The sequence below is a fragment of the Orbicella franksi genome, chromosome 7, assembly GCF_964199315.1.
Source record: "Orbicella franksi chromosome 7, jaOrbFran1.1, whole genome shotgun sequence".
NCBI classification, from domain to species: domain Eukaryota; kingdom Metazoa; phylum Cnidaria; class Anthozoa; order Scleractinia; family Merulinidae; genus Orbicella; species Orbicella franksi.
Window position 1 is genome coordinate 32,190,449 of NC_138151.1, and position 7,170 is coordinate 32,197,618.

Consider the following 7,170-nt stretch of genomic DNA (forward strand, 5'->3'; position numbering starts at 1 on the left):
ACTCCCTGAAACCAAATGAACGGCAAAGGAATGAACAGCCAAACGAGCACAAAAACACGGCTGAGAGCACAAACAAAAAAGGTCGATGAATCGTCTATTGAAAATCAAAACATATAAAATGACGGATTACCTTGGGTATGAAGTCTCTATGCAGGATTGACTCTCTTATCTTGATCTTCTCTCGACCGTTGCTGCATAAACGTTTATCTAAATCATATCTTATTTTAGTCTTAATTTACACGGATTTTCTGTATAGTAAACGGACAAAAAGTGTGACATTTTACTGTAGTGAAATAAAATTGTGTTTTTATCTCGCCAATAAGTGGAAAGCAATGATCTTGATGTAATATGTTTATAAAAGGAATAGACCAAAGGCCTTGCAATTCCTTTCTTTAATGGATAAACGTATAAATTTGTCTCATCTAGCTGGATACATGTATTTCCTTCATAACACTGTGCACTGCTGTTTTCAGTCTTGATCTCTACATAATGTAAAAACAAAACTTACCGATAAACGACCGATAACGATAATCAAAAAGCAATGTTTGTAATGTTGAAATCAAGCTGGAGTTGACAGGGTCAGTGTCATAGTTCGAACAAATACTTAATTATCACTAATAATTACGTTCAGAAAAATTAACGAAAAAAGAACTGCAAACAAGCTTACAAGGACCAAAGCATTGATAGATTGGAAAATAATCCCGGGGGTAGCTCTTCAATGTTGTTGGATGCCAGATACCTAAAATAAGGGAGAATGTTTGGTTAATAAGTAGATTTAGCCAAGCCTAAAACCGGAGCTCCTGGGCCGGATTGTTGATAGCCGGAATACGCTAACCCAGGAAAAGCAAGAAATTTGACTTAAGTTGTGTAACTCTTGCTGTAAGGTTTTCTGTATATTGCTTTGCCTTCTGTTTTGAACTTGAATAATTTCAACATACACAAAAGAAGCAGTGAAAAACACTTTCTGCAAGAAAAATTTATACTTCAGTGAACTTTAATCCTGGGTTAGCGTTAAGCGGCTTCCGAAAAACCCAGCCCTCTTTGCAACAAGTGAAACTAACATGAGCTCGCGCTGCAATCGAAAACCAGCACTTGATCAGCGGTCAACTTAAAAAAACACGTGTTTTCGATAAGCTCTAAACTTGAACCTGCAATATGGTCACGTGATTCCGGTCGGCGGATACTTTGTAATGACATTTGTTACTTGACCATAACATGAATGTCCAATCAAAAATGTACATTGTCAACCAATCTGTATGTATAAATATAATTAGTCTTTGTGTGTGTGCTTTGCGAGCTCTTGCATGTGTTTTTCTTATTTTCCCTTCTTATTTGACCCAAATAAATAATTGCCTGAAGAAAAAGATTTTAAGGTAATTCAAGCTGTAGCTACTGTCAAGCTAATAGATGTGAAGAAAATCACGAGTTTAACACGTCTGTCAAGTTAAGAAATGAGAACACCAATTTCATGACATTATAGGACGAAAATAAGCTTAGCACCAAAACGAGGCTATGCCATGTGCGAGTCTAAGAAATGCCTCCCAAGAGGGAGGCAAAGGGCTTTTGACCTCTTATTTAAAGTAAGTCGCATCGAAGACGCGCCGGAGGCTCCTCGTGCGGTTGGACCGGTGAGAGTGGGACACTACAGAGACTCTACTCCCAGTAATTCTCTCCCATGAGGGGGGTAGGGGGGAGCAGAGAACGAGGAGCATTTTACTCGAATTATTTTTCAATGTTTTTTTCTTTAGATAAACATGTCAAAACGCACGTTTTAACTTGTATCCATATCAGGTGAATATATCTGGCACTAATAACTTGATTTAAACAAACCCAGAAAAAAAACAAACAAACATCAAGCCAAGGCATGATGTTTTTTATGTCGATAAATTGACCTATTGTATTCAAGGCACATATTTGTCAATCCGATGGTGGTCTGTCATGTGACATTACAGCCAATCATGTTAAAGAGTGTTATCTATCCGCCAGTATAAAAGACTGGTCGCATTCTCACTCATTCCCTCTTGCTTTGACCATCACAGCGAGTATATCTCTTGGCGATAACATTTTTTCAGGGAAGTTGAAGAGATATTTTGTATTGCATTAGAATGGGTCTCCCTCTAATTTTTATCCTGGGGCATTCATTCATTAGGCGTTTAGAGAACGTCGTTGCCGCAAACCCTAACCTTAACCACTAATTCTTGTTAAATAATGCTGCCACATTTAAATGGCGTGGTGTTGGGGGGAGAACTGTGGCTAAGACGTTGCAATACCACCTCCCCGTGGTCGCTTCATTCGCTCCAGACATAGTTATTTTACAGTTGGGAACCAATGATCTTTCTCGTCTTGTTCCTTTAGTTGTGGGTTCTTCTATCGAGGAGCTTGTTACCATTCTGCACGACACGTACAACGTTAAGCTTATTTGTGTCTGCCAAACCCTTCTGGGGTCCGATCCTGTATTCAACACGCGTGTTCGCGCGTTTAACAAACATGTTAAAACGTTCCTCGAAGCCCTCCCTCATGTCTTTTTCTGGGGACATAAAGGCTTTCGGAATTCATCCCAGAGATTTCTCGCGCGTGATGGTGTCCACCTCAATAGGCAGGGGCCGTTTTAAAGTCATTACGCATTCGTTCAATTGTCGACCATTAGGCCGAACTATGCTGTCTGACGCTAATTCAAGCCATTTCCTTTTGATATATGTACAGTGTACATTTTACACCAAGCCGTGTCTTGTTGCCTCGTGATTCAGCTATTTTTGCGGTTTTCATTTGCCGCATACCTTTTCATTGCTGTTTCCGTTGGCTTATCATTTGGCCATCTGTGTACACAGTACATTTGTGCCCGTGTTATACGGTGTGCACAGTACATTAGTGTGCCTTTGTTTTATACGTTGTGCACAGTACATAGGTGTGCATTCTTTTTATATGATAAACACAGTAGATAGGTGTGTATTTGTTCTATACCGGCTTTGCTTATTGTTTTTTGGTTGCAGTTTACCGCATGAGTGTACAATCCATTTTGACCGCCTATTTCCATAGGTGTGTCCAATGCACTCGGTATCACTGTCAATGCATATCTATTTGTTCATGGAAATGAGCTTTTATGATTATTATTTCTCACTTGTCGCAATTTACAGCAAAGGCGTTGTCTCGGTCTGATAACAGTCTTTTTTAATCCTTTTTCACATACCGCAACTATTTGGCGGTTACTTTAATCCGGCACCTCTGAGGTTGTCTATTTAGTTATAGATTTCTTCCCGGCCATGTAATTGTCTTAAGCTCATTTTACCTTGTATGCGGTTAACGCTGTCACCTAACATCCGTTATTATATAGATCATTTCTTCTCGCTTAATCATGCCGCCTAAGAAGCGTACTGCTGGCGCTGGAAGCCGTTCTAAGCGTCTTCGCTCGTTGCCGCCTGCCTCTGATCTGTAAGAGGCCGAGCCAGCTGCAATAGTACAAGATACCCAGTCTGCTGCAGTCCCGGGGATGGTCCAGTTAAATCTCCAGGCGCTCACCAGCACAATTACCGCTGCTGTCTCCGCGGCCGTGAAGGACGCCATGGCCACGCAGCATCAAGCGAGTGTCCCCGCCAGCACTACCACAGCACTTGGTCAGGTTGACCATCTGGTGAACGAGGAGATTTCAAACCTCACTCAACCCACAGGTACGCAAGGCGCGGATCCACCTCTTTCTCCCTTGAGTGTTGGGGATGAACCGCGCCAGCTTTTTACCAGCATTGGCGCAGATTTAGGTGCTAGAGTTAGCTCAAAAACGAAAGCAAAAATTTGGGCTCACGAATACATAGATTTTGGTGTGTTGTTGTCAGTAGCTCCTCCCCGTGAGCGGTATGCCTTATCTATGACCTTCCCTGGTGGTGTCTCGGGTCAACCCCACCTAACTCTTGAGCCTTATCACACGCCAAAGAAGGTGACAACTATTCAGCAGTGGATAACTGCCTTTAACATTTTCGTCACGATTTATTCGGAGAAAGCTGCTGATGACGCCCCAAAGTTGATGAAATATTGTGAAGTGGTGCGTGATCTTTCTCATAAATCGGCCGACTGGCTTTTTTATGACGAGCAGTTCCGCTACTTAAGACAATCTGCACCTCACCGTTACCCTTGGGATCAAATCCACTGGGAATTATGGCTTAGGGCGATGTCCAATATTTGCGGCAAAACTCCATCATCCGCAGGTGCGGATAAGGCCCACGCACCAGTCCGTTTTCGACCTTCTACCAGCAAATTTCCCAAAGGGACATGTTGGACATTTCACGCCGGTATGCAGTGCAGGGGATGCCAATATGAGCATGTCTGCTTTAAATGCAATGCAAAACATCCGGCAAGTCAATGTCAGGTTTCCTCAACCCACCAGCGCCCCAATATCGGAAAATCCGGATCACAACTTATTAATCCAAGTGTTGGACAGCCAGCCAGTCACCCCCGTAAAAGCGGACCGGTTTGAGAATTTATTGGCTGGTTATAGCCCAGCCCTAAAAACCTTATTAGTTGACGGTTTTCGGAACGGTTTTCGAATTTCTTACATCGGCCAATTATCTTCTTTTGAATCTCCTAATTTGCAAAGTGCCCTCCAGAATCCGGAAATTGTTTCCTCAAAATTAATGAAGAGTATCGAAGCTGGTAGGGTTGTGGGACCTTTCAAGGCTCCACCTTTTCCCATTTTTCGTACTTCGCCCATTGGCATGGTTCCCAAGAAGGCTCCTAATGAATTTAGATTAATTCACCATTTATCATACCCAAAAGGTTCGTCTGTAAGTGATTCCATCCCTGACGAATGTTCATCAGTCCATTATGCTACTATTACTAATAGGGGGAGGCCACTCATATTTTAAAGAAATTAGGTGCGGGTTGCTTTTTGGCTAAAACGGATATTAAGTCCGCATTTCGTATAATTCCTGTTCACCCGTTGGAGTACCCGTTACTCGGTATCAAAAGGGCAAATGAATACTATTTTGATCGTTGTCTCGTTATGGGACTAAGGTCTAGCTGCGCGATTTTCGAAAAGTTCAGTTCTTCTTTAGAGTGGCTTGCCATGCAACACTTACATGTCTCTGCCGTTTTACATATTTTAGACGACTTTTTGTTTATTGCACCAAGTAGAGTTAAATGCGGTGAAGACCTACATAAGTTTCTCGATATGCGTAACTTTCTTGGAGTCCCAATTGCCCAGGACAAAACAGTGGGACCGAATACCACTTTACAGTTTGCTGGTACAGAGCTCGATTCTGTGCGGCAGGAGGCCAGGTTGCCGTTAGACAAGCTTACTAAATGTCGTACCTTACTACATCACTTTCACAAGAAACGCTCCGTCACTGTGCGCGAACTGCAGTCTTTAATTGGCCTGTTCAACTTCTGTTGTTCTGTTGTCATCCCAGGCCGCGCTTTTTTACGCCGCTTAATTGACCTTACCAGCGGTCTAACAAGCCCTTATCACCACATCCGTTTAAACAGAGAATCTAAACATGATATCCGTATGTGGTTAACATTTCTAGATAATTTTAATGGAAGGGCATTTTTTCCGTCGGACCGCTGGGAAACTTCCTCTACACTTGAATTATATACAGATGCCGCGCCATCTAAAGGTTATAGTGCGGTATTTGGTAGGCATTGGTTTGGCGGTGCCTTTCCGGATGCATGGCACAGTTTCAACATCACTTTCCTCGAGCTTTTTCCCATTGTTTTAGCTGCCCACATATGGGGGTCTAGTATGACCAATCGCTGCGTGCTATTTTTCACAGATAATGCTGCCCTAGTAGATATTATTAATAAGCAGACCTCTAAGCATAAGTTAGTCATGGTTCTACTACGTGACTTGGTTCTTAGTTGTCTACGCTATAATATTTTATTTCGTCGTCGGCATGTTCCCGGCCTGCAGAACAGCCAAGCCGATTACATCTCTCGCTTTCAGGTCGAGAGCTTCAAGGTAATAGCGCCACAGGCAGACGAATTACAAACACCAGTGCCAGCGAACCTTCTACCGGAGAGTTGGTCACTCATTTGAGAGATTTATAAGGCTTCGCTCTAACGTTGACAATTTTGTGGCCTTGATACCAGTCGATACAAAGGCCAGAGCTTTCGAATTGGGGCTGCTTCGCTCGCGGCTGATAAGGGTTTCTCAGATGCGCAAATCCGCACTCTTGGCCGCTGGAAATCTGATGCTTTCAAAATATATATCCGCTCTGAACGCCTCCAAGCTAATTAAGTTAAACATGTCATTAGGTCACGCACCATTGAAACACTTTTACACCTTTTTCTATTTTTCTTCAGTCTTAGAAATGTAGGTCAGACATGGGCTGCCACTATTTCTGACGCATTATTTAGTACTATGATCAAGACTGTAGTCATTGTTGACGACCTTGTAGGTCAGACAAGGGCTGCTACATTTTTCTGTCGTCAATTATTTTAGTTTTGGTGGATTTTTTTGTTCATACGCGATGTCGGAAACTGAGGTCAGACATGGGCTGCTGCGGTTTCCGTCGTCACATTACTTTTTCTGTTGTGCGTCATTGTGTGACAGCAACGTGGGTCAGACATGGGCTGCCATAACTTCAACTTTATTGCTTCCATCACCTATTACAATATATACTATAAATCGCCTAATATTACTATTTTTTTGATACAAAACAAGTGACGAGGGAGTCTATAGAAAAGCAAAAAAAAAAAAAAAAAATGCGTGAAATTATAGATCCGTAATTTGACATTTATCAACTAAGTGATAATAATTATCAAACTTGAAACAACTCGAAATATCTTATGAAATAATCAACGAAGCAATAAGTATCAAAAGTTTATTTCATAAAAGGGGTATTTTGCCACTGCTGCTATCTTTGTCTAATATAGATCTTTTTATGTTATTCTTAAATATATTGAAAGATTCGATTTTTCGTGTTTTGATGTCTATACTATTACATATTTTTGGACCTTGAAAGGCCAAGGAGTATTGGCCAAGTGTAGTTGATTTACGTGGGAGATGACTGTCATCTGCACGTCGTGTACCATAACTATGTATTTGATAATTTGCTGAAAAGATGTCTGACAAATTTTTTGGAAGTTGATTATTGTAAAACTTGAACATAAAAAAAAAATGAAATTTCTAGCTTATTTATCTCTTGTACTTTTAATATTTTTAGTTCCTTAAAGACATTTTCT